Here is a 14,541-nt window from a genome sequence, read left to right as displayed (position 1 = left end):
TAGATCCCTCAATAAAAGAGCAGAACTGGTCATCACAGAGTGGCTGTAGTGCTTTGTAGGCTGGGTAAGTCCATTTGAATTCAATACATTTTTTTGATTTAAAAAAAGCTTTCCCTACATGTTTGCCTATGGAAGAAGTGGTAAGAAAGTGACTTCATGTAACTGAATGAAGAAAAAAAAAACATTCATGAGATATACAGTACCAGTCAAATGTTTGGACACACCTACTCATTCAAGCGTTATAATTATTTGTTTTACCATTTTCTACATTGTAGAATAATAGTGAAGACATCAAAACTATGAAATAACACATATAGAATCATGTAGTAACCAAAAAAGATTTTTCAAAGTAGCCACCCTTTGCCTTGATGACATCTTTGCACACTCTTGGCATTCTCTCAACCAGCTTCACCTGGAATGCTTTTCAAACAGTCTTGAAGGAGTTCCCACAAATGCTGAGCACTTGTTGGCTGCTTTTCCTTCACTTTGCAGTCCAACTCATCTCAAACCATCTCAATTGGGTTGAGGTCGGGTGATTGTGGAGCTCAGGTTATCTGATGCAGCACTCCATCACTCTCTTTCTTGGTCAAATAGCCTTTACACAGCCTGGAGGTGTGTTGGGTCATTGACCTGTTGAAAAACAAATGATAGTCCCACTAAGCGCAAACCAGAGGGGATGGCGTATCGCTTCAGAATGCTGTGGTAGTTAGACAGGTGTGTGCCTTTCCAAATCATGTCCAATCAAGCTGTAGAAACATCTCAACAATGATCAATGGAAACAGTATGCACACCTGAGCTCAATTTCGAGTCTCATAGCAAAGGGTCTGAATACTTATGTAAATATGGTATTTCTGTTTTTTATTTTTAATAAATGTGACATTTTTTCTCCAAACCTATTTTCTCTTTGTCATTATGGGGTATTGTGTGTAGACTGATGAGGATTTTTATTTATTTAATCCATTGTACAATAAGGCTGTAACGTAACAAAATGTGGAAAGACTTTAGTGGCAAAAAAAGGGGTTAAAGACATGTAAAGAATATATTTTTTGTATCTCTCAGATATAGGACAGACTTCAGAACAAACTTCCTTTAGATGTTTTGGGGGACTGTTGTTCCATGTTGTGAATGTTATGCAATGCGTTAGTATGAGTTATAGCAGTATGGCCAAATAATGTTTTACATAAAATAACTTTTGAATATTTTTTTATTGATACTTTCATGGGTCTTACAGTTCAAAATCAAATAGCAAAATGATCCTTGGTATAACCTTCTTAATAGGGATGCAATCCTGTTGACGGGATCGATATGACAACAGCCATTGAAAGTGCAGGGCGCCAAATTCAAACAGAAATCTCATAATAAAAATTCCTCAAGCATACAGGTATTTAACACCATTTTAAAGATACACTTCTTGTTAATCCCACCACAGTGTCCGATTTCAAATAGGCTTTTCAGCGAAAGCACCACAAACGATTATGTTAGGTCACCGCAAAATCACAGAAAAGCACAGTCATTTTTCCAGCCAAAAACAGGAGTCACAAAAAGCAGAAATAAATCAAATGAATCACTAACCTTTGATGATCTTCATCAGATGACACTCATAGGACTTCATGTTACACAATACATATATGTTTTGTTCGATAAAGTTAATATTTATATCCGAAAACCTCAGTTTACATTGGCGCCATGTTCAGAAATGTCTCCAAAATATCCGGAGAAATTGCAGAGAGCCACATCAAATAACAAATACTCATCATAAACTTTGATGAAAGATACATGTTTAACATAGAATTAAAGATACACTTGTTCTTAATGCAACCGCTGTGTCAGATTTTTAAAAAAGCTTTACGACAAAAGCACAATATTCAATAATCTGAGAACAGCGTTCAGCCACAAAAGGAAGCCATACAGTTACCCGCCAAATTGTGGAGTCAACAAAAGTCATAAATAGCATTATAAATCTTCACTTACCTTTGCTGATCTTTGTCAGAATGCACTCCCAGGACTCCCACAAGAAATGTTTGTTTTGTTCGGTAATGTCCATCATTTATGTCCAATTAGCTACTTTTGTTAGCGTGTTTGGTAAACAAATCCAAAGTAGGGGAAGCGCGTTCACTAAAAGCAGACGAAATATCAAAAAGTTCAGTAACAGTCAGTAGAAACATGTCAAACGATGTGTTGAATCAATCTTTAGGACGTTTTTAACATAAATCTTCAATAATGTTCCAACCGGAGAATTCCATTGTCTTCAGAAGTGCGATGGAACAGAGCTCCCTCTCATGTGAACGCGCATGGTCAGCTCATGGCAGACCTTACTCATTCCCATCTCCTTTGGCCCCACTTCACAGTAGAAGCATCAGACAAGGTTCTAAAGACTGTTGACATCTAGTGGAAGCAGTAGGAAGTGCAAACTGACCCATATCCCACTGTGTATTTGATAGGCGATGAGTTGAAAACCTACAAACCTCAGATTTCCCACTTCCTGGTTGGATTTTTTCTCAGGTTTTTGCCTGCCATATGAGTTCTGTTATACTCACAGACATCATTACATTAATAATAATATGCATATATTAGCAACTGGGACTGAGGTGCAGGCAGTTTACTCTGGGCACCTTTTCATCCAAGCTAGTCAATACCCTCAATACCCTGCAGCCATAAGAAGTTAAACAGTACTGTACTGGGGAAGCCCTTCATGTTGTTTAACATGGGATAGGGGGCAGCATTTTCACTTTTGCATGAAATGCATGCCCAGAGTAAACTGCCTGCTACTCTGTCCCAGATACTAATAATAATATGCATATATTAGCATTGGATAATAAAAAAACTCTGAAGTTTCTAAAACTGTTTGAATGATGTCTGTGAGTATAACAGAACTCATATGGCAGGCAAAAACCTGAGAAAAAATCCAACCAGGAAGTGGGAAATCTGAGGTTTGTAGTTTTTCAAAGCTTGGCCTACCGAATACACTGTCTATGGGGTTAAGTTGCACTTCCTAAGGCTTCCACTAGATGTCAACCGTCTTTAGAAACTTGTTTCAGGCTTCTGCTATAAAGGAGGGGCTCATGAGACCTGTTTGAGTCAGTGGTCTGGCAGAGTGTCTCAGGCTCGTGACGCTCACTCCCGACAGAGTTCGCTCTCGTTCCAGTGCTTTTCTAAAGACAATGGAATTCTCCGGTTGGAACATTATTGATGATTTATGTTAAAAACATCCTAAAGATTGATTCAATACATCGTTTGACATGTTTCTGTAACGGAACTTTGAGTTTTTGTCTGGACCTAGTGCTCATAAAGATGGATTACTGGGCTGAACACACTAACAACTAGTGGCTATTTGGACATAAATGATGGACTTTATGGAACAAATCAGTCATTTATTGTCGAACTGGGATTCCTCGGAGTGCATTCTGATGAAGATCATCAAAAGTAAGTGAATATTTATCATGTTATTTCTAACTTCTGTTGACTCCAACATGGCGGAAATTTCATTGGCTGGATTTGGCTGGATTGGGCTCTGAGCGCCGTACTCAGATTATGCTTCTTCCGTAAAGTTTTTAGAAATCTGACACAGCGGTTGAATTAAAACCTCTTGACGCTAGGGGTCATATATATATATATATTTTTTAAAGAACGTTCCCATGGTAAACGGACTATTTCTCAGGTCCAGATCGTAGAATATGCATATAATTTACAGATTAGGATAGAAAAAAGTAGTCAGGTGTCCTCTGAATAGTGCCTGAATAGTGCCTGCGCGCCAGAGGGGAGCTCTCCATTTTGCTTTTCTCTCTTATTGAATAGGTTATGGTCCGGTTGAAATATTATTGATTATGTTTGTTAAAAACAACCTGAGGATTGATTATAAAAAACATTTGACATGTTTCTACGACCATTACGGATACTTTTTGGAATTTGTTGAACGGAACAAGGCTTTCTGAACATAACGCGCAACCCAAATGGCGTTTTTTTGTGATAAACTTGTGTAACTGGGAGTCTCGTGAGTGCAAACATCCGAAGATTATCTAAGGTAAGCAATTAATTGTATTGCTTTTCTGACTTTCGTGACCATGCTAATTTGGGGCTAGCTGTTGTAGCATTGATTGCTACACTCACAAAAGCTTGGATTTCTTTCGCTGTAAAGTATATTTTCAAGATCTGACACGATAGGTGGATTAACAACAAGCTAAGCTGTGTTTTGGTATATTTCACTTGTGATTGCATGATTATAAATATATTTTTTAATATTTTTGCATTTGGCGCCCTGCAATTCTAGCGGTTGTTTAGGAAAATGATCCCGTAAAAGGGATCCGTAGCGCAGAGAAGTTAAGGAGAAGTCTATCTTTAATTCTGTGAATAACACTTGTATCTTTTATCAATGTTTATTATGAGTATTTCTGGGATTGCTGTGGCTATCTGCAAGATCACCGGATGTTTTGGAATCAAAACATTACTGCACGTAACGCGCCAATGTAAACTGAGATGTTTGGATATAAATATGCACATTATCGAACAAAACATACATGTATTGTGTAACATGATGTCCTATGAGTGTCATCTGATGAAGATCATCAAAGGTTAGTGATTCATTTTATCTATATTTCTGCTTTTTGTGACTCCTATCTTTGGCTGGAAAATGGATGTGTGTTTTTTTGACTTGGCTCTGAACTAACATAATCATATGTTGTGCTTTCGCTGTAAAGCCTTTTTGAAATCGGACACGATGGGTAGATTAACAAGATGTTTATCTTTCATTTGCTGTATTGGACTTAAGTTACATATTTCTAAAAAATATTTTTGAACTTCCCGCGCTGCCTTTTCAGCGGAATGTTGTCGAGGGGTTCCGCTAGCGGAACGCCTGCGCTAGAAAGGTTAACCTTTCTAACCCCGGCGTTCCGCTAGCGGAACTCCTCCCACATTCCACTGAAAAGGCAGAGCGCGAAATTCAAAAAATATTTTTTTTTAAATATTTAACTTTCACACATTAACAAGTCCAATACAGCAAATGAAAGATACACATCTTGTGAATCCAGCCAACATGTCCGATTTTTTAAATGTTTTACAGGGAAAACACAATATATATTTATGTTAGCTCACCAACAAATAGAAAAAAGCACAGACATTTTTCACAGCACAGGTAGCATGCACAAAATCAACCAAACTAACCTAGAACAAACCAAAGAAACCAAGAAACAACTTAATCAGATGACAGTCTTATAACATGTTATACAATAAATCTATGTTTTGTTCCAAAAATGTGCATATTTCAGGTATAAATCATAGTTTACATTGCGGCTACAATCAGAAATTGCACCGAAAGCAGCCAGAATAATTATAGACACCAACGTGACATACCGAAATACTCATCATAAAACATTTCTGAAAAATACATGGTGTATAGCAAATGAAAGACAAAGATCTTGTGAATACAGCCAATATTTCCGATTTTTTAAGTGTTTTACAGCGAAAACACAATATAGCATTATATTAGCTTACTACAATAGCCTACCACACTACCGCATTCATTCATCAAGGCACGTTAGCGATAGCAATAGGCACGTTAGCGTTAGCGAATAAACCAGCAAAAGATATTAAATTTCACTAACCTTCATAAACCTTCCTCAGATGACAGTCCTATAACATCAGGTTATACATACACTTATGTTTTGTTCGAAAATGTGCATATTTAGAGCTGAAATCCGTGGTTATACAACGTAGCATAACGTAGCATAACGTGCTAAAGTAGGACCTTTTTCCCAGAATGTGCGGATATTTCTATTAGACTCTCACCTATTCTGACCAAATAGCTATTCATAAACATTACAAAAAAATACATGTTGTATAGGAAACGATAGATCCATTAGTTCTTAATGCAATCGCAGTGTTAGAATTCTAAAAATATCTTCATTACGACATAAGACTTAGTTATGGTAAGGGAATAACCAAAACCTGAGCGCAAAGCTACTAGTACACAGTTCGACAGATATATGAAATAGCATCACAAAATGGTTCCTACTTTTGCTGATCTTCCATCAGAATGTTGTATAAGGGGTCCTTTGTCCAGAACCGTCGTTGTTTTGGATTCAGAACGTCCTCTTTCCCTCTTGAATTAGCAAGCACACTGGCCATGCGGCGCTAAGCTCTCCAACGTCAACAAAGTCAAACAACGTAACACGCCGAACGTCCCGAATAAAGTTCAATAATCTAATGAAACTATATTGAAAAAACATACTTTAGGATGATATTGTAACATGTATCAAATAAAATCAAAGCCGGAGCTCATGTTCGCCCATAACGACAGCTTTCCAGTAGGCAATAACAGGTCCCTCCACGCGCCTTGCAGAAAACAGAAAATGGGTGACACGTTGTTCCAAGAGGGCTTATTCAACGTCAGACAGAGATAATCAACTCATTTTTCCTCTCACTTCCTCTTGACATCCGGGTGAAGGTGTATGACGTGCACGTATAGTCATACGTATCATGCCATTTATAGGCAGTCACTTGAACAGAAGATAGATTTCAGACTTTCCACTTCCTGGTCACAAAGTGTGCTGCCAAATGAGTTGTGTTTTACCCACAGACAAAATTCAAACGGTTTTAGAAACTAGAGAGTGTTTTCTATCCAATAGTAATAATAATATGCATATTGTACGAGCAAGAATTGAGTACGAGGCCGTTTAAATTGGGCACGTTTTTCCCCAAAAGTGAAAACAGCACCCCCTGTCCTCATCAGGTTAAACCTTCTTAAAACAGTTCCATATAGCTTAGAAGAACCTCCCCCCTCAGACAGGGCTTAGACTGTAAAACTATCATTTAGATCTGATGATTGGTGTGACAAGGACATCCTCAGACAGGGCTTAGACTGTAAAAATATCATTTTGATCTTATGATCGGTGGGACAAGGACATCCAAGCCGGCCAAACCCTCCCCTATCCCGGACGACGCTGGGCCAATTGTGTGCCGCCTCCTGGGTCTCCCGGGTTGTGGCCCGGGGTCGAATCCGGATCTGTAGTGCGATGCAGTGCTGCGCCACTCGGGAGGCTGTTGATACCTAGCACTACCTATTATGCTTGCTAGCACCACACGAGAGCCAAGCTAGCGTGGTTATCCACATGTTTTACCAATAGTATAAACGCCACGTTACCTGCAAGCTCTTCCTCAACAACAATGCAGTATTCAATATCAAGAGTAAAGAAATGTTTTAAAAATGCAGGGACCCAAGACAAAAGATTATATTTTAACAAACCAAACATAAATCTTATCAAACTCACGTGGTGCAGTTGAGTTGTGGGTGTCAGAAATAATGTAGCTATTTTTACAGCAGGAATTCTGATAAATAAGTTGTAGCTGTGACGAGGGCTTGACCACTCACTGGCCAATGAAAACACGTTCCCAAACTTTTCATGTGGTTGCATCAAGTTGTGTATTTACAGTGTTTGATGTAGAGTTGTCATAACCTCTGGGAGGAGAGCATGGATGTTTATCCTGGGAGATTCCATGCCAGCGGAGCCTGGAAATATTTGTCAGAACAATCCGAGATATCAAAAATATTTTCAGGCTAGGCTAGGCTGCTCTGTGTCTGTGTGTGTGTGTGTGTGCGCGCGTAATGTGAAGATAGTCAAGAAGCTCCCGACGAACAGTTATTGTGCTGACGTTGCTTCCAAAGGCAGTTTGGAACTCGGTAGTGAGTGTTGTAACTGAGAACAGACGATTTTTACGTGCTACACGGTCCCGTTCTGTAAGCTTGTGTGGCCTACCACTTCGCGGCTGAGCCATTTTTGCTCCTAGACGTTTCCACTTCACAATAACAGCACTTACAGATGACCGGGGCAGCTCAAGCAGGGCAGAAACTAGACAAACTGACTTGGAAAGGTGGCATCCTATGACGGTGCCACGTTGAAAGTAACTGAGCTCTTCAGTAAGACCATTCTACTGCCAATGTTTGTCTGTGGAGATTGCATGGCTGTGTGCTCGATTTTATACACCTGTCAGCAATGGGTGTGGTTGAATTAGCCGAATGCAAACTTAAGTTAACAAAAAATGTATTGGTTCTGCAATGTTGAAAATCATATAAGGTGTGGAGACCATCAATTTCAACTTATTTGAGAAGAAATAGGTCATTATTTAAGAAAAGTGCAAGGGTGCCAATATGTTTATCTGCAACTGTATCCAATCAAATTAATTTAGCAAATCCAAATCAAATCCAATTCAAGAGGTGTCAAGGCTGGAATCAAGGAATGCAAAATTCCATTCATCTATATAACAACTTAATAGACTATCAAATCAAATCTTATTTGTCACTTGTGCTGAATACAACAGGTGTAGACATTACAGTGAAATGCTTACTTACAAGCCCTAACCAACAATGCAGTTTAATTTTTAAAATAAAAAATACCTTAAAATACAAATAAGAAATAAAAGTAACAAATAAAGAGCACCCTAACTTGGTAATACTCTTTCCACACAGGGAGCAGTGGAACATTTTCTTGTGCAAAGCATTGCGACAAAAACAACACAGAGTTACACATGGGATAAACAAACGTACATTCAATAACACAATAGAAAGATCTATATACAGTGTGTGCAAATGTAGAAAGGCAATAAATAGGCCATAGTGGTGAAATAATTACAATTTAGCAGATGTGCAGATGATGATGTGCAAGTAGAGATACTGGGGTGCAAAAGGGCAAAAAATAATAATGGGGATGAGGTAGTTGAGTGGGCTATTTACAGATGGGCTGTGTACAGGTGCAGAGCTCGGTAAGCTGGTCTGACAGCTGATGCTTATAGTTAGTGAGGGAGAGATAAGTCTCCTGCTTCAGCGATTTTTGCAATTCGTTCCAGTCATTGGCAGCAGAGAACTGGAAGGAAAGGTGGCCAATGCAGGTGTTGGCTTTGGGGATGACCAGAGAAATATACCTGCTGGAGCGCATGCTACGGGTGGGTATTGCTATGGTGACCAATGAGCTGAGATAAGGCTGGGCTTTACATAGCAAAGACTTATAGATGACCTGGAGCCAGTGGGTTTGGCGACAGATATGTAGCGAGGGCCAGCCAACGAGAGCATACAGGTCACAGTGGTGGGTAGTATATGGGGCTTTAATGACAAAAACAGATGGCATTGTGATAGACTACATCCAATTTTCTGAGTAGAGTGTTGGAGGCTAGGATCGGTAGGATAGTCAGTTTTACAAGGGTATGTTTGGCAGCATGAGTGAAGGATGCTTTGTTGCGAAAAAGGAAGCCGATTCCAGATACATTTTTGGATTGGAGATGCTCAATGTGAGTCTGGAAGGAGAGTTTACAGTCTAACCAGACACCTGGGTATTTGTAGTTGTCCACATATTCTAAGAAAGAACCGTCCAGAGTACTGATGCTAGTCGGGCGGAAGGGTACGGGCAGCGACAGGTTGAAGAGCATACATTTTGTTTTACTAGCGTTTAAGAGCAGTTGGAGGCCACCGAAGGAGTGTTGTATGGCATTGAAGCTCTTTTGGAGGTTTGTTAACAGTGTCCAAAGAAGGGCCAGATGTATACAGAATGGTGTCGTCTGCATAGAGGTGGATCAGAGAATCACCAGCAGCAAGAGCGACATCATTGATGTATAGAGATTGATGTACAGAGAAAAGAGTTGGCCCGAGAATTGAACCCTGTGGCACCCCCATAGAGACTGCCAGAGGTCCGGATAACAGGCCCTCCGATTTGAAACACTGAACTCTATCTGAGAAGTAGTTGGTGAACCAGGCGAGGCAGTCATTAGAGAAACCAAGGCTGTTGAGTCTGCCGATAAGAATGCAGTGATTGACGGAGTCGAAAACCTTGGACAGGTCGATGAAGACGGCTGAACAGTACTGTCTTTTATCGAAGACGGTTATGATATCTTTTAGGACCTTGAGCGTGGCTGAGGTGCACCCATGACCAGCTCGGAAACCGGATTGCATAGCAGAGAAGGTACGGTGGGATTCGAAATGGTCAGTGATCGGTTTGTTCACTTGGCTTACGAAGACTTTAGAAAGGCAGGGCAGGATGGATATAGGTCTGTAACAGTTTGGGTCTAGAGTTTCTCCCCCTTTGAAGAGGGGGATGACCGTCACAGCTTTCCAATCTTTGGATCTCAGACGATACGAAAGAGAGGTTGAACAGGCTAGTAATAGGGGTTGCAACAATTGCGGCGGATCATTTTAGAAAGAGAGGGTTCTGATTGTCTAGCCCAGCTGATTTGTAGGGGTCCAGATTTTGCAGCTCTTTCAGAACATCAGCTATCTGGAATTGAGTGAGGGAGTGGCGGGGGGGGGGGGGGGGGAACTTGGGCAAGTTGCTGCGGGGGGTGCAGAGCTGTTGGCTGGGTTAGGGGTAGCCAGGTGGAAAGCATGTCCGGCCGTAGACAAATGCTTATTGAAATTCTCGATTATCATAGATTTATCGGTGGTGACAGTGTTTCCTAGCCTCAGTGCAGTGGGCAGCTGGGAGAGGGTGCTCTTATTCTCCATGGACTTCAGTGTCCCAAAACTTTTGGAATTAGTGCTACAGGATGCAAATTTCTGTTAGGAAAGCAAAGTCTAGGTTTTTCAAACTGACTCTATATTGGTTCCTGACTTCCCTGAATAGCTGCATATCGCAGGGACTATTCGATGCTAATGCAGTACGCCACAGGATGTTTTTGTGCTGGTCAAGGGAAATCAAGTCAGGAGTGAACCAGGGGCTATATCTTTTCTTAGTTCAAATTTTTTTTCAACGGGGCATGCTTATTTAAGATGGTGAGGAAAGCACTTTTAAAGAACAACCAGGCATCCTCTACTGACGGGATGAGGTCAATATCCTTCCAGGATACCCGGGCCAGGTCGATTAGAAAGGCCTGTTTGCTGAAGTGTTTTAGGGAGTGTTTGACAGTGATGAGGGGTGGTTGTTTGACCGCAGACCCATTACGGATGCAGGCAATGAGGCATTGATCGCTGAGATCCTGGTTGAAGACAGCAGAGGTGTATTTGGAGGGCAAGTTGGTCAGGATGATATCTATGAGGGTGCCCATGTTTAAGGATTTTCTCGCCATGGATGAGAAGCCCCAGATTGATTGTGGCATCGGTGAGAGAGGCCCCATGACATCATTCTTCCAGTGCACTTTTTCCATGAGAAGATGGAGATTCTCTGAGCCCTCAATACCACTCTGAGCTTTCAGGGACAGAGCTTCTCTATCTACCAGAACTACTCCCCCACTGTCCCCAGGCAGCAATCAGCTTTCAGGGACAGAGCTTCTCTATCTACCAGAACTACTCCCCCACTATCTCCAGGCAGCAAGCAGCTTTCGGGCAGGCAAAACGACTGCTACGGGACCATCAAGGTGTGAAGTACGGACTGTGATTCCCGGCCCGCCTGTAGCTTTCTCATTATGGTAAAGACGACACCTTTGACTCTCCGGAGGCGGCTATGGCTCACATTTAACACCACATCAACAAGTCTTCAACTTGCTCATAGATCAGCAACGGTGGCTTGCAAACAGTGGATAGTAAGTAGCCCACCTTTGGAATAACTATGTTAAGTTATAACTGTAGTATCCTGTATAGTTTGGGAGTAGGCAAAACCACTCAGGCTTATTTGATGTGATCTAAAGTTTTGATCATCTAGTTTGCTTGCCTTACAAGCATTCAGTCACCAAAGGGGGTTACGTAATTCCTTTGTTTATATACTGTCTCATTGACAAAAATATTATTGATTATTTGTTTACAGCATTCCTTTGTCTCGACCCAGTACACAGTAAGCGTACCGAGGCTACACATTTTATTATTTATTTACAGTTTGGAGGGTTGGGGGTCTGACATCCAGGTGACACATTTTATTATTTATTTACAGTTTGGAGGGTTGGGGGTCTGACATCCAAGCGACACATTTTAGTATTTATTTACAGTTTGGAGGGTTGGGGGTCTGACATCCAGGTGACACATTTTAGTATTTATTTACAGTTTGGAGGGTTGGGGGTCTGACATCCAGGTGACACATTTTAGTATTTATTTACAGTTTGGAGGGTTGGGGGTCTGACATTCAGGCGACACATTTTAGTTCTAATGGTGCCGTTCTGTTATTCTTCTCAGCTTCTTTTTCCAAACATCTTACATTACTCTGAGCCTAGTTATCCTGGGATCTTACATTACTCTGAGACCAGTTATCCTGGGATCTAACATTACTCTCAGACTAGTTATCCTGGGTAGAGTTCGACCGATGAATCGGAATGTCGATTAATTAGGGCCGATTTCAAGTTTTCATAACAATCGGAAATCGTTAAAAAAAAAATGTCCACCTTTAACTAGGCAAGTCAGTTAAGAACACATTCTTATTTTCAATGACTGCCTAGGAACGGTGGGTTAACTGCCTCGTTCAGGGGCAGAACGACAGATTTTTACCATGTCAGCTCAGGGATTCAATCTTGCAACCTTGCGGTTAACTAGTCCAACGCTCTAACCACCTGCCTCACGAGGAGCCCGCCTGTTACACGAATGCAGTAAGAAGCCAAGGTAAGTTGCTAGCTAGCATTAAACTTATCTTATAAAAAACAATCAATCAATCATAATCACTAGTTATAACTACACATGGTTGATGATATTACTAGTTTATCTAGCGTGTCCTGCGTTGCATATAATCGATGCAGTACGCATTCGCGAAAAAGGACTGTCGTTGCTCCAATGTGTACCTAACCATAAACATCAATGCCTTTCTTAAAATCAATACACAGAAGTATATATTTTTAAACCTGCATATTTAGCTAAAAGAAATCCAGGTTAGCAGGCAATATTAACCAGGTGAAATTGTGTCACTTCTCTTGCGTTCATTGCACGCAGAGTCAGGGTATATGCAACAGTTTGGGCCGCCTGTCTCATTGCAAACTAATTTGACAGAATTTTACGGAATTGTGACATAACATTGAAGGTTGTGCAATGTAACAGGAATATTTAGACTTATGGATGCCACCCGTTAGATGAAATACGGAAGGGTTCCGTATTTCACTGAAAGAACAAACGTTTTGTTTTCGAGATGATAGTCTCCGGATTTGACCATATTAATGACCTAAGGCTCGTATTTCTGTGTGTTATTATGTTATAATTAAGTTTATGATTTGATAGAGCAGTCAGACTGAGCGATGGTAGGCACCAGCAGGCTCGTAAGCATTCATTCAAACAGCACTTTCGTGCGTCTTGCCAGCAGCTCTTCGCAATGCGACAAGCATTGCGCTGTTTATGACTTCAAACCTATCAACTCCCGAGATTAGGCTGGTGTAACCGATGTGAAATGGCTAGCTAGTTAGCTGGGTGCGCGCTAATATCATTTCAAACGTCACTCGCGCTGAGACTTGGAGTAGTTGTTCCCCTTGCTCTGCATGGGTAACGCTGCTTCGAGGGTTGCTGTTGTCGATGTGTTCCTGGTTCGAGCCCAGGTAGCGACGTGGAGAGGGATGGAAGCTATACTGTTACACTGGCAATACTAAAGTGCCTATAAGAACATCCAATAGTCAAAGGTATATAAAATACAAATCGTATAGAGAGAAATAGTCCTATAATTCCTATAATAACTACAACCTAAAACTTCTTACCTGGGAATATTAAAGACTCATGTTAAAAGGAACCACCAGCTTTCATATGTTCTCATGTTCTGAGCAAGGAACTTAAAAGTTAGCTTTCTTACATGGCACACATTGCACTTTTACTTTCTTCTCCAACACTTTGTTTTTGCATTATTTAAACCAAATTGAACATGTTTCATTATTTATTTGAGGCTAAATTGATTTTATTGATGTATTATATTAAGTTAAAATAAGTGTTCATTCAGTATTGTTGTAATTGTCATTATTACAAATACATTTTTAAAAAACGGCCGATTAATCGGTATCGGCTTTTTTTTGTCCTCCAATAATCTGTATTAGCGTTGAAAAATCATAAATCGGTCACCCTCTAATCCTGGGGAATAGTTTCAATACATATGCAAAAAATCTAAACCTGTTTTTGCTTTGGCATTATGGGGTATTGTGATACATTTTAGAATAAAGGGATGCACCGATATTACATTTTTGGCCAATACCGATATCCAATATTTTCCTTGCCCCAAAAAACGATACCGATAACCGATATTGAAAATTCTAGAGGCCTTTTAAGCATTCTAGTACAGCATTCTAATAGTTAACACCCACACGGATGCAGCGGTCTAAGCTACTGCATCTCAGTGCAAGAGGCGTCACTACAGTCCCTGGTTCGAATCCAGGCTGTATCACATCCGGCCGGGATTGGGAGTCCCATAGTAGTTGTCTGTTATTGGTGTAGAGTGGAGGACAAAGGAGAGGGATCCCACATGTGGACAGGAAGACACAAATTATCATTATTACTGGAAAATATTCATTTAAAATCCAGGAATTTTACAACTTTAGCTCTCTAGGTCAAGCCAGTAGGCTAAAGTAGGTTGTAACTCTCTTGGTCATGCGAATATGTTACAGTAGGTTGCATCCAAGTGGTTTTATCTCTCTAGGTCATGCCAGTAGGCTACAGTAGGTTGTATCTCTCTAGGTCATGCC

General features: G+C 40.6%; 1 protein-coding gene across 3 annotated transcripts in view; it reads right to left on the bottom strand.

The window, feature by feature from the left end:
* The window catches only part of LOC139547169 (zinc finger and SCAN domain-containing protein 16-like), a 223,489-nt gene that overhangs the window by 206,603 nt on the left and 2,345 nt on the right, over positions 1-14,541 (bottom strand). The window contains exon 2 of one of the 3 annotated variants that reach the window (XR_011669341.1): positions 413-630. The exons of the other annotated variants lie outside the window; for them this stretch is intronic. The gene's annotated coding sequence lies outside the window, so the exon portion shown is untranslated. The remainder of the gene's footprint in view (positions 1-412; positions 631-14,541) is intronic. 3 annotated transcript variants of the gene reach the window in all.

The sequence above is a fragment of the Salvelinus alpinus genome, chromosome 20, assembly GCF_045679555.1.
Source record: "Salvelinus alpinus chromosome 20, SLU_Salpinus.1, whole genome shotgun sequence".
Lineage (NCBI taxonomy): Eukaryota > Metazoa > Chordata > Actinopteri > Salmoniformes > Salmonidae > Salvelinus > Salvelinus alpinus.
The sequence above is the reverse complement of the archived record's forward strand: the minus strand, read 5'-3'. Positions and strand labels throughout refer to the sequence as shown.